This window comes from Erpetoichthys calabaricus, chromosome 18, assembly GCF_900747795.2.
Source record: "Erpetoichthys calabaricus chromosome 18, fErpCal1.3, whole genome shotgun sequence".
NCBI classification, from domain to species: Eukaryota; Metazoa; Chordata; class Cladistia; order Polypteriformes; family Polypteridae; genus Erpetoichthys; species Erpetoichthys calabaricus.
The window spans coordinates 5,666,346-5,679,690 of record NC_041411.2 but is presented as its reverse complement, the minus strand read 5'-3'; the positions used below and the strand labels follow the sequence as shown (position 1 = coordinate 5,679,690).

At 42.0% G+C, this 13,345-nt stretch overlaps 3 protein-coding genes across 9 annotated transcripts in view; all 3 read left to right on the top strand.

Annotated features, from left to right (window-relative positions):
• The window catches only part of mapkapk5 (MAPK activated protein kinase 5), a 177,495-nt gene that overhangs the window by 19,216 nt on the left and 144,934 nt on the right, over nt 1-13,345 (top strand). For 3 of the 4 annotated variants that reach the window (XR_007933894.1, XR_007933893.1, XR_007933892.1), the window contains 5 exons: nt 4,880-4,960; nt 5,170-5,357; nt 8,394-8,514; nt 12,595-12,725; nt 12,919-13,034. The exons of the other annotated variant lie outside the window; for it this stretch is intronic. The gene's annotated coding sequence lies outside the window, so the exon portion shown is untranslated. The remainder of the gene's footprint in view (nt 1-4,879; nt 4,961-5,169; nt 5,358-8,393; nt 8,515-12,594; nt 12,726-12,918; nt 13,035-13,345) is intronic. 4 annotated transcript variants of the gene reach the window in all.
• LOC114669151 (aldehyde dehydrogenase, mitochondrial-like) overlaps nt 1-13,345 on the top strand; it is a 177,465-nt gene that overhangs the window by 67,331 nt on the left and 96,789 nt on the right. The window lies entirely within an intron of this gene.
• The window catches only part of LOC114669145 (acyl-CoA dehydrogenase family member 10-like), a 195,828-nt gene that overhangs the window by 130,945 nt on the left and 51,538 nt on the right, over nt 1-13,345 (top strand). The gene's annotated exons all lie outside the window — the stretch shown is intronic.

Sequence of the window (13,345 nt, the reverse complement as noted above, 5' to 3'; positions counted from 1 at the left end):
CTGTGTTATTTAAAGAACAGGATCTATCAAAGTCTGCTCTTCACAACACGTTTGTGGAAGTGTATCATGGCACGAACAAAGGAGATTTCTGAGGACCTCCGAAAAAGAGTGGTTGATGCTCATCAGGCTGGAAAAGGTTACAAAACCATCTCTAAAGAGTTTGGACTCCACCAATCCACAGTCAGACAGATTGTGTACAAATGGAGGAAATTCAAGACCATTGTTACCCTCCCCAGGAGTGGTCGACCAACAAAGATCACTCCAAGAGCAAGGTGTGTAATAGTAGGCAAGGTCACAAAGGACCCCAGGGTGACTTGTAAGCAACTGAAGGCCACTCTCACATTAGCTCATGTTCATGAGTCCACCATCAGGAGAACACCGAACAACAATGGTGTGCATGGCAGGGTTGCAAGGAGAAAGCCACTGCTCTCCAAAAAAAACATTGCTGCTCATCTGCAGTTAGCTAAAGATCACGTGGACAAACCAGAAGGCTATTGGAAGAATGTTTTGTGGACGGATGAGACCAAAATAGAACTTTTTGGTTTAAATGAAAAGTGTTATGTTTGGAGAAAGGAAAAACACTGCATTCCAGCATAAGAACCTTATCCCATCTGTGAAACATGGTGGTGGTGGTGGTAGTATCATGGTTTAGGCCTGTTTTGCTACATCTGGGCCAGGATGGCTTGCCTTCATTGATGGAACAATGAATTCTGAATTATATCAGAGAATTCTAAAGGAAAATGTCAGGACATCTGTCCATGAACTGAATCTCAAGAGGAGGTGGGTCATGCAGCAAGACAACGACCCTAAGCACATAAGTCGTTCTACTAAAGAATGGCTAAAGAAGAATAAAGTTGATGTTCTGGAATGGCCAAGTCAAAGTCCTGACCTTAATCCAATCGAAATGTTGTGGAAGGACCTGAAGTGAGCAGTTAATGTGAGGAAACCCACCAACATCCCAGAGTTGAAGCTGTTCTGTACGGAGGAATGGGCGAAAATTCAGGACTGATCAACAGTTACCGGAAACGTTTAGTTGCAGTTATTGCTGCAAAGGGGGGGGGGGTCACACCAGATACTGAAAGCAAAGGTTCACATACTTTTGCCACTCACAAATATGTAATATTCGATCATTTTCCTCAATAAATAAATGACCAAGTATAATATTTTTGTCTCAATTGTTTAACTGGTTTCTCTTTATCTACTTTGAGGACTTGAGTGAAAATCTGATGATGTTTTAGGTCATATTTATGCAGAAATATAGAAAATTCTAAAGGGTTCACAAACTTTCAAGCACAACTGTACATTTGTTAAGCCGCTGTCAAACTTGAGGTGTTTGTGTATTCCCCCAATGTTCACTTAGCCATGCTGGAGACGCATTCTCAGTAGGATATACAGATAGTGAATCAACAGGACGGTGAATAGGGTGCCACACTTGACCACTAGGGGCCAGTTCTGACTGGGTATGAATCGTTTGACATTAATGGACCACAGACACCACCATGGCATCTGTTTGCAGCGCTCCTGTGCATTCACAGTGCAGTTTGTATGTGTAGAATGGAACTTGCATATGCATGGATAGAAAAGCAAACCTTGAACAGCCATTGTAGAGGGCTGTGTGTGCAGTTTGAAAGAACAAAACATAAAATAGTTAAATTGTTAGCTGGGTACGTGTTGAACAGAGCGGCCCACGTTAGGTGTAAAGTTGTTTTTTAGTGAAGAATGTAGATATGGTCCATAACCCTAACCTCCCAGTCTGTCTTAAGACTGTACTGACCTCATGGCACTAACACCTTGTAAATATATTATACTAGTGAAAAATGAGGACCTCCTGGTCCCAAAAGAAAGCGGTAGTGAAAATGTATGCACTGTGTCCAGGGGGATTATTGATGGATGATTCCTTCAATGCACAAAGCATTAAGAAGAAGGACACCTCACGCCTGGACAAACTGGTGAGGAAAGTAGGGTCTATTGTAGGCATGGAGCTGGACAGTTTGACATCCGTGGCAGAGCGACTGGCGCTCAGCAGGCTCCTATCAATTATGGAGAATCCACTGCATCCACTAAACAGGATCATCTCCAGACAGAAGAGCAGCTTCAGCAACAGACTGCTGTCCCTGTCCTGCTCCACTGACAGACTGAGATCATAGTTTGTTCCTCCACCACACTATGTGACTCTTCAATTCCACCCAGGGGGGTAAACGTTAACATTATACAAAGTTATTGTCTGTGTTTACCTGCATTTTTATTACTCTTTAATTTAACATTGTTTTTTTGTATCAGTATGCTGCTGCTGGAGTATAAAGTCTGTCTATCTCTCTCTATCTATCTATCTATCTATCTATCTATCTATCTATCTATCTATCTATCTATCTATCTAGAAGCTGTTGATTAATCTTGTGTTCTCATAGCTTATTCTTTGAGTTCCTGTCAAAGTTCTTACATCTTTCATTAGTTCTGGTGTCCAACTCTAGGGCCACAGGGGCTGCAGGTTTTCATTCTAACCATTTTCTTCATTAGTGAGCCGTTTTTCCTGCAGTTTAACTTGTTTTACCTCGGTTTTTATTGACGTGACTTAGACCCCTTACTTGTTTTTTTCTTTAATGAGCAGCCAAACAATAATGAGACACAAAACAAGCCACCACATGACTAGCTCACCTGAAATTAAAGGTGAACTTCTCGGTCATGTCGATCTGCTCAGGTCACCAAAACATCTTGACGGTGGTGTTCGAAAGAACAGAAAATCTGCTGTGGCAGAACGAGAGCAGCAACAAGTCCTGATATTCAGTAATGGCTTTAATAAACAGCAAGAAATGGCTTCTCATTAAGAAACTGGCTGGAGTTTGTCATTCCAGTTAAGCTGGTCATCCGTTGGCTTGTTTCAGGTCTCATTTCTGTTTGGCTGCCATTTATTGAAGAAAAGAATCAATTCAGAGGATTGAATCCTAAAAAATTGGGCTATTAAAATGAAGGGAAAAGGAGTTTGTTAGTAGTGAAAACTGATTAGGAAAAGGGTGAGAATGAAAACCTGCAGCCCACCAGGACCGGAGTTGGACACCCCTGATATAGAGCAAGCTGAACATTTCTGTTTTGGGAACGCATTCTATTGTTTTTATTCACAAAGAAAGCACTGCCCCAGTGTGAACTCATCAATCTGACGTTCACAAGTAGTGCTCCTCAACCAAACATTGATGCAAGGATGGAAAAGCAATGTCTGCCTATGGGTGGAACTTGCAAGTATGTAGCAAGCTGCTCATTTGCTGTCGTTCTTGCATTCAGTATCTGGGAAGTGTGTCTGGCAGGTCGATAAGCCGTAGTACTAGCCAGCTGCTCGATGGCTCTGTCTTCATGCTTGCCTCTCCTTTGTGTTATTATTTCTCGTTCTTTGTCTCTGAAGCGCCTCCTGTGTTTGGCTTGACACTCAGGGTATGTAGCTACCGGGGGGTGTTCTGCATCTTCACACTGTGTAGCACTGTATTTTGTAATCGGAAATAATCACTTGGACGTGAGGACTCGAGCACAGGTCAGTTTTGCGCAGACATTTGTCTGTCTTTGTCATGTGTGCGTTCTGTTTATCACTCAGCAAATGGTGATGCTGTTCCTGTTCTCCTTGCTATGAGCAGACTCGGAAGTGCATTTCGCTTTCAGCACATGGAGTCCTTTTTTTTTTTTCTGCCACCCTCTCGAGCAGTTTGCAGTACGGTCTTTCACCTGATGCTCAACAACAATTCTTTCAATCACATCATCAACATGAAGAAAGAACTTGAAGTCAACATTCACTTTTCTTTCTGGGTGCCCCACGAAATCAAAACGGAGGTGCCAGTGTGTTTTATGCATGGTCAAGAGAATCCCACACACAAGGGTCACTTTCGGATTCATCATAATCAACTTTCAGTTTCTCTGCCTGAGGACCATTACACTTTGTCCTCACTGCTGATGAGAGGCTTCCCAACATTACTGCTCGTCTCACTGTCAAGTGTGTGCAGAACCTGGGCTGCTGAAAAATGTTTCTTACCAGACGCCATTAGAAGGCTAGGAGAAAATGCATCTTCATCATTGCCTGGTTAACGTCCAGGCCTGGCGCTTAAGTAAGACACGCCTCTACCATTGCCCGAGTAACACTTGGAACTAACACAGTTAGCAATTTTATAGCCCAAGTAATCCTCTGGTCTATCGCTTACGCAAGACACATCTATACAGTTGCCTGAGTGACACTCTGTTCTAATGCCAAGCAGATTAAAGATGTCAAGACCACTTAAAATAAAAAGTGTTCTTTGTTGGGGTGAGTGGGGGCTCCTTTTTGTCTCTGGTTCAATAAGCTGCTCTGATCTTTAACTAGTTGCCTTGGCACCGACTGTAATGGGATTGATTTGTTGCATCTTGGGAGCTTTTTACACACCAAAGTCAATTCCCCCAGCCCCCCAAGATGGTGAGGCAGATGTCAGTCGTCCCAATTACTGTCCTCCAGGGGTCTGACACGGTATGGTTAAAGTGACATTCTATGGAATGGGCATTACATAACAATTTGCATTTATATAGCGCTTTTCTCACTACTGTCAAAGCGCTTAGCGATTGCAGGTTAAGGGCCTTGCTCAAGGGCCCAACAGAGCAGAGTCCCTTTTGGCTTTTTACGGGATTCGAACCGGCAACCTTCCGATTGCCAGTGCAGAGCCCTAGCCTCAGAGCCACCACTCCGCCTATGTTAAAGACTTCTAGTTCTACCTGAGCAGTAATGGCTTCCTGTTAGCCAGTTGCAGGTCTCACTATTGTAGGCGTGATGTTGTCAATCCCATGTGTGCTGTTGCTTTTTGCCGTGACTTCATTGTCACCCTTTCCATGACTACAGACTTATCTTGTGACACCTTCTATCTTTTCATTGCAGGTCCTGGAGGCTCAGAGGAGACATCAAAAAGAGAAGTCTGGAATAATACCTACCTCACCCACTCCGTACACGTACAACAAAGTAAGTGCCTTTGTCACTTGGTGGTGCCACAGTTGTTTTCCTCTGCACTTTGTGTTTAAGTCCAAACTTACACTGAAGATCCAGTGTCACTGGAGAATTTGCACTGTGTGCCATGTCATCAGGGCAGTGGTAAATTGTAAAGCCAACATGACGCCACCTCTATAGAAGATGCACCCTGTTAATGTGAGACCCACCTTATCTAATTTCAGAGCTGTGACTTGTGGTCCTTGGGCGTGATCATCTACGTGATGCTGTGCGGATATCCACCATTTTACTCCAAACACCACAGCCGCACCATCCCTAAGGACATGCGCAAGAAGATCATGACGGGAAGCTTTGAGTTTCCCGAAGACGAATGGAGCCAGATCTCTGAGATGGCTAAGGACATTGTGAGAAAGTAAGTGCTTGGCAGGAGTGGCAGAGAGAAAGACGAGCACCTTGGGTCAACAGCTGCATGGCTGTGAGTAAATCATTTATTTCAACAACAAAAAAAAAAAAAAAACACAAATGTACTCCCAGATACTATGAAGATGATTCAAGATGGAAGATGGGCTTAATACTAAACAGTAAAGCAACAAGCAAACAAATGACGAGCAGCAGTACAATTAACAATTAGATAAATGAATTGGAGAACATAGCACTATATTTAAATTACGGACAGTTGCATGTCTTTGTTTATAATTTACAGGAAAACAATCCAAGTTAAATAGAAGACCATCTCAGTATCATCGTTTTTTCAGGGTTGCTTCATCCTAAGCAAGTAGGGATAGCCATTCAGAAGACCAAGCAGTGCCTCGGGAGTGTCGGACATTTTGGAGTGTGTGAAGAAAGCATTAAGGGTTCACATCCCAGAGCCTCCCTGCATGGGGTTTGCATGGTTTGTCCTAATGCTGAAGAAGGAACAGTTGGTCCCAAAATGTGTAGCTGCTTGTACTTTGTGGTTGCCTTCTTCACATGCACCAAAAAGTGTTAAACCCCTGAAGCATTTCTTGGTCTTTTGAGTGACAAACTCCTATGCACTCAGAGTGGAGCATTCCTGGGGCCTAATGTATAAATGGTTCGTACGCACAAAAATGTTGCGTAAGAATGTTTCCACGTTTCAAATCGCGATATATAAAACCTACACTTGGCATAAAGCCACGCACATTTCCACGGTAGCTCATACCTTGTCGTACGCAAGTTCTCTGCTTGGTTTTGCAGACTGGCGGCACCCAGCGTCAAAGCAGTGCTACTGTTCCTGTGTGGTTATCCTTTCTTTTTTAGATCTACATCCCTGACGTGACTTTATGAATACACTGAAATTAACCGCATATTGTTTATTAGTTTAAGGTATCTGATTGTAATTAACCTGTAACAATATAATGGTCCACAGAATGGTCAAACTATTCCAACTACCATAACTGCTTTATCATTGTTACTCTCACTGCACCTTCTTCTTCTTTCAGCTGCTTGCGTTAGGTGTTTCCACAGCGGGATCATCTTTTTCCATATTACTCTCACTGCACCACTCTATTTTTATCATTTATATAAAGTCTTTATATCACTGTATCTGAGTGTGACTCACAGCTGTACAGCAGCTGATTGGAAAGAGAATTATCGGTGTACAGCATCAAGCACACGCTGCCTTAGCCATGTGCACAGTCTATTTGAACTGCTCTCATAAGGCAAATGCTTCAGAGCCTTTCCTTTACGGACCTCACACTTCAGTTTCATCCTAAGAACTCTAAACGCACTAAATCAGTCCATCAAGTGCTCCTTGTAGAACTGCTTGTACTTATAAGTACAATCACCTCACTGTAAACTTGCGATAGTTATAATTTTGCACAACCTGAGCCACTTTATAAAGCGCGTTTTACATATGATGATGATATCATTTTTAAGATGAAATGATGAAAAGTTGCAGCAAAATATGTTTATTATATTATACAGATAAAACTTTAACTACATGGTGCCGCAGCACTAGCTAGTTCAGGGACTGTTCCTGCCTCACACTGTATTCTTGCTGGTGCTGACGCAACACTGGAAGAATAGATGGATAGAATAATTAAACACGTACTTTGAAGATATTTCAATGAAGAATCGGCGTTCTGAGCTTACAGATGGCTTAACGTCTATTACAGAGCTGATTGTGTGGCGATTGGATATTTGGAGAAAGAAAAGTAAGGACATAAATTGGAGGTTAGTACGTTTGAAAGAGATGGTAATGCTACAATAAAATATTTCATCGAAGGTCGCGCACACCGCAGCAAGCATCCTGTGTGAGGCAGGAACAATCTCTGCGCCACCGTGTTCCTATGTTTAATAACATGCTTTAACTCCTATCATCATGAAAATAACACGTATACATCTCAGTATTTTAATTATTCAGACAGCTGTAATATCACGAATAAAATGGATTCTGTGTCCTGTCGGAGGAAGAGAAAGCCTGGAAGCACGTAGTGATTCACCCACATAGAGCACATAGAAGATCAAATACAAAACAAAGCATTTAATGTGCTACTTTAGTTATGATGGGATTGAGAAACTAGTATATCTATCTATCTATCTATCTAAATTAAATGATTTTAAGATGAAGGTTATGATGTTCTACTTTAATGACAAAATAATCTACGTGATTAAAGTGGAAATTTAAAGTTGACATTTCATGCTTTTTTCCCCCTACTGTGTGCCTTTTTTTATTTTTATTTTTTTTTTTTTTCACTGTACCCTAATAAGCTTTCATATGACACTCAGACGGTGGGCTACGACTCTCCTTTTCACGGCGACTTTGATATGTGACAATTTCGGGCACACTGCGACTTTGTGAACGTGAACTTTCGAGTTTCTCCGACACGCTATGTCACTCGATCAACTTCCTTTTGTTGTTTATACCACTGTTTAAGCCAACAAATAGTATGTTTTTTCTGTTGGTATTTGCTGAAATTCTTCTATTTTCTCCTCTTGCTTTTGCCATTTCCTTTTCACAGAAGGCTGAGCTTAAGAGCTATTTATATTGATTTGCATGTTCAAAGAGGTGTAATTCTGGGAAGAGTTGGGGCGGGACAGATGGCACGTGCACATGCGTTACTTTTCACGCTGACCGGGATATATGTAGCGGAAGAACGTGGAAGTTGGTATTCGCACAGATTTATGCATCTGGATTTTTTTGTGCGTAAGCACATTTCCGCTATTGTGCTTACGTCATGTGTTAGTGCGAATTCTACGCACTGTGTTATGCATGAGACCCCTGGTTATTAAACTTTTATAATGAGCTCAACTTTCTTTTATTTAAATTTTCAATAAAAGGTGCAAAGACATGGAACTGTTTGTAATGTAATTGTATTGATCCGTTTACTGGTTCATTTATATGTTGCCCCGCTCAGCTTTTTTTGTGTGCTGGTGACTGACTTGTGCCATTGTGTGTTCTTCACTTGCAATTCTTTTGTTCCCTCAGGCTGCTAAAAGTAAAACCTGAAGAGAGACTTACCATTGAGGAGGTGCTGGCTCACCCCTGGTTAAACTGCACAGAAGCTTTGGACAATATTCTTCCATCGGCACAGATGATGATGGATAAGGTAATTTTGGTAATGTTTGAGAGAGAATCCAAGTTAAACTGGTCTTCCACAGGACCGGCACCATAAGTTGGGACCCTCGTACTGCACAGAGATTCTTGACCGGAAGTCAGAATTCAACTCCATTTTTGTTTTCTGTGCACATTTTCTTGTGTAACGTTTAGCTGTAGTTGTGTCCCCTGGGGTTCCACACGCTCAGTTGGCCGTGTCTGTTTGTTGTAACACTTTGGCTCCCTCTAATGGTGAGCACAGTACCTACTGAATAGCTGTCAACAGCCATCTATGGGCTTTATGAGCTGCCTGTTGGGAAATTTGGAGTTGACCGTGTTACCGGGCTTCACAGAATTTACAAGATCCCCCTCACATTTTAACTTAAGTATATAAAGAACATGAGGGCATGGTTGGTAACTTGAGGGTATATTTTCCAGAAATGTTAGGCATGTTTTCTTCACACAAAGAATCAGACACCTCAAGTAACTAACCTAGTAGTGTAGTGGAGAGGAGGACATTTGGGGCCTTCAAAGCTCCACTTCCTGTTAATTTGGACAGTAAAGGTGAGTAGGATGGGCAGGCTTAGTGGCCTGTTCTCACCATACATTTTTTTAATGCTCCTTTGTTTTAACTGTTTGAGATTGTTATAATATAACCCCAGTATATCCTCTCATTTTGTTTTATACTGTGCTATGCAAAAGTCACCCGTGAAAATTACTTTGAAGTAGTTATCTGGGCAGTAAGTGTTTACTTGATCTATGCCTCATTATTTGATTTGAAGGTCCCGTTTGTGGATTTAATATAAAGAATAGCTGAGATGATTAGTCAGAGAGGTTTGGGCGACCCAAAGTTGTTTTAGACCTCTCACAAGATATCAGTTTGTTTTATTGAAAACTTGCATTCTTGTTAGTTGTTGTTGTTTATTTTTATATATTTATTCTTAAGTTTTATATTTAAAAAAACATCTCAAGTTATATAACTGAAATGTCTTGCGCATTTTGGTGCCCAGACCTCTCATTGATTTTCTTGTGTTTTGGCTTCCAGCAATGGTACCCCCAAATCACATAATGAGGTAGTGATTATCTTAAGCAGATGGTCTTACTGGTGAAGTTTATCTGACAAGCGAGTGTATTGGATGGTAACCACCAAAGCTGGGAGGCCTTAAGGGGATGTCTGGAAAAGACTCGTCTCACACGCTTGAGAAACTTAAACCAAATGGGCACGTAAAATACTTCTGGCAAACCAAGCTTTAAGGTCCACAGAAAATCCAGTGAAGTTCTGTATTTGCAGTGTAATCTTGGAGGAAATGGTCTGGTGAAGGGTGTGTTTGCAGCTAAGAAGCTATTCTTGTGGAAAGGTAACAAGGAGAAGAGGTTAAAGTATGCAAAAGACAAAGCAAGGAGTGAAAACCAGGAGACAGAAATGGCCAGTAGCACATTGACCAACAGTAGCGTTGTGTGAAGCACACTGGCGACTCTCGTGGTCTGGAGTGATCCAACAGTGTAGGACTTCTATTTGAAATCAATTGAATGGCGTAAAATAGAAACAAAATTTGATTCGCTATGCTCTGCTTTTTTCATAATTAAATATATAATTATACAGTGGAACTTCGGGTCACGAAAGTCTCGGACCACGTATAAATCAGGTTACAACCAAAAAGTTTGCCAAACTTTTGCATCTGTTCACGACCACACACTCGGGTGACGAACAAGCCAGTTTCCCTTCCGGTTCATACGCGCTGATGATTTCCACAGGTGTTCAGTCTCTCCCTGTGCAGCAAGCGAGCAAGAGAGACCTTTACCTTTTTTTTTTTTTTTAGGTAATGTATTAAGCAGAGTTTGAAAATAGTGTTTTGGGGGCATATTTATGGTTTAAACTATAAAAATAGGCATTTATTTTAACCGCATCCATAATTTGCGGTTTTTCACAATTCATTGGTGCTCTAGGAACATAACCCCCGCAAATTTCGAAGGTGTACTGTAGATAGATATCGATATATAGATAGATATAGAGACAAAGTGAATATTTTGACAACTGCCAACACAACTTGGGGTGAAAAGCCACAAAGCTGGAACACCAACAGTATTAGACTGAGCTGTACAGAAGTCAAGTCAGGGGATATCTTAGTCTAGTGAGGGGAATTTCAATTTGCTCCACTGATTTGATTCTTTTAGACTGTCCATTTAAAGTGAATCGATTCATATGATTTGTTTGAGTTATCAATTGAGGTTTAGAACCTTTGGGGGGGTGGGAGGCTGTCCCCTGTGAATGAATTGCAAAATATAAAGAGTGATTCAAAAAGATTCATCCGATGTCAAAGTGATTTATTTCACTTGTAAATTGTTTCAGAACAATGAAGTAAATTGTAAATGGTTTAGGTGAGCATAAAGTTTAATATGTAATTTGAGAAGTGCTCAATATGACCTCCTGCAGCTGTACGGACAACATCAACGCAACAGTCGAATTCATCCCGTACTCCATTGGGTGTCCCGGTACTCGCAGCTCTTTCAATGCGATTTCGGAGTTCATCCAGTGTTGTTGGGAACGGCGGCTCATAAACGGAATCCTTAATGTACCCCCACAAAAAATAAATCCCACACAGCATGAAATCTGGTGATCTTGGGGGCCATGTCGTGGGCTCCTTTACGGCCAATCCAGTGATGAGATAACTCGTTGTTGCAAAACGCTTGAACTTTCTGGTGTCGGTCAGAAACTGAAGACCCCCCTCTTTCGATTGGTATGTGATTGGTTCCTAGGCGCCTCACGGTTGTAAAAATATGGCACTTTGAAATTGGATGAATCTTTTTGAATCACCCTGTGTAATCAAATAATTCATAACCTTTTTAAATTAAGTTTGGAAAGCACATGGCACAAGAATCAAAAGTCCTTTGGAATTGTGCGACTTCTTCTCGGTTGCACTGTGGTGGCACTGCAGATAGTCTCAGGTCTGGTATAGAGGACAGGCCAGTTGGAGTCTGATGTGTAGGATGGGCAGAGCTCACGTGGGTGGAGTGGAGAAGAAAAGGAAAAGGGGTTAATTATTTTAATTGATATTGTAAAACAGTGAAGACCAAATCCCACACAATTATAGTAATTCATGAAAAGTGTTTTGTTTTGAACCTGGGGTTTGTGTGTTGGCAGTTTGTGTCTGAGGTTTGGAGCTCAGTGGTGCCCCTTTTCTGGCTACAGATGAATAAGAAAATCCTCTGCCCCAGTAATCGTTTCAAACTCAAGGAGTTAAAGAAATGAATAAGAATTGTGAATCGGACTTGCACATGCAATTTAAACACTTGCCTGCGAAATGAGGAATGCTGACAACATCACGCATGCACCACTGCACTCTTGTTAAACTGCTGAATCGATTCATTCTTAACTTGCAAATTCTTTAAGTGGGTCAAATGAGAAGAGTCGTTCAGAAAGAATGATTTGTCTGCAAGTTTCCCATCACCAACTTGGATGGGCCAAAGCCAAAGGAATAATTGGAGCAAACCCTGCAAGGAGTCCGGGAGATGCGCCAGAGGGCTATGTGACAAAAATTCTACTGCAGGGCATCAAAGCAAATTGCTTGCTGTAGGCCACTAGACATCATTGTCACCTTTTGTTGGGTCTGTGTTTTGGAACACTGCGATGTACACCGCCCAGGTGAATCGCTTTCTTGGCTGTGTGAAGACCTGTGAATAATGAAATCGTTGAAAATGCTGTTTGCCATTCTCATATGCCCAGCCCAGAGCAGTACCCACGTAAATGCTTTGTTAGTTTTCATAAAAACAGAAATCAATCTGCTGATCTCTTAATTGCTTTTATTTGTATGTTTTGTTGGATCAAATAGCAAATTAACAGAAGCCTGGCATTTCTTCTAAATTATGAGTAGAGATTAACATGGATGGAGCATATTGGCAGGCTGTGATGGCCCAAGAACTTTGGTTGCACGTGGAGTGCAGGATTTTTTCTTTGTTCTTTACTTTCAAATCTGGCTCCTGTGGGGCTCTCTTGACACAACAGCCGTCTTCTGTGGTCCATGTGACGCGAAGGGCCTGTTGTATATGTGCCCCTAACCCTGATTCTCTGTCTCTTCTTATCTTCCTGTCACAGGCTGTGGTGGCTGGGATTCAGCAGGCCCACGCCGAACAGCTCGCCAACATGAGGATCCAAGATCTGAATGTGAGCCTCAAGCCTCTCAACTCTGTCAACAACCCGATCCTGCGCAAACGCAAGCTGCTGGGGTGAGTGGCTGGTGGGTTTTGTAGCTCACAGAGCAAGGCGTGGAGTATGGGTGCTGAAGAAAAACGCCAGTTGACTCATTTGTGGAAGTGCCCAGTTGTTGAAGGAACAAAGGGGGACATTTTATTATTGTTTGTGATTTTTTTTGCATTCTGAAAAATATAAAATCCGATTTCCCTTTTCCATAAATTTCAGCACAAAACCCAAGGATGGCTTCTTCATCCATGACCCAGAGAATGGGACGGAAGACTCTAATGTGGCCTTGGAGAAGCTGAGGGACGTCATCGCACAGTGCATCCTGCCCCAGGCTGGTAAGGGTCCCGTCATGATGCTAAAGGGCCTCATTTGGTTGTCTCTTAGTCTCTGTTATTTGACGTCCTACCTAGGAAATCTCCAAACTTGCATTAAGGCCCCTGTATGCTTGCTGTGTCCCTATCATCGCTAGGGTGCTTGTCAAGTAAATTTCACATGCATCTGTTCTTGTGTGTGGACCATCGTAATGGTGACCATGTGCCTCCAGATTTTTGCAGCCAAGTGGCCCTGTGTGCATGTGCTCATTGGAGGAACAGCTGTGTCAACTGTAAAAAGACCTCCGTGCGCATCTTCTGTACTCCCTGTTTCT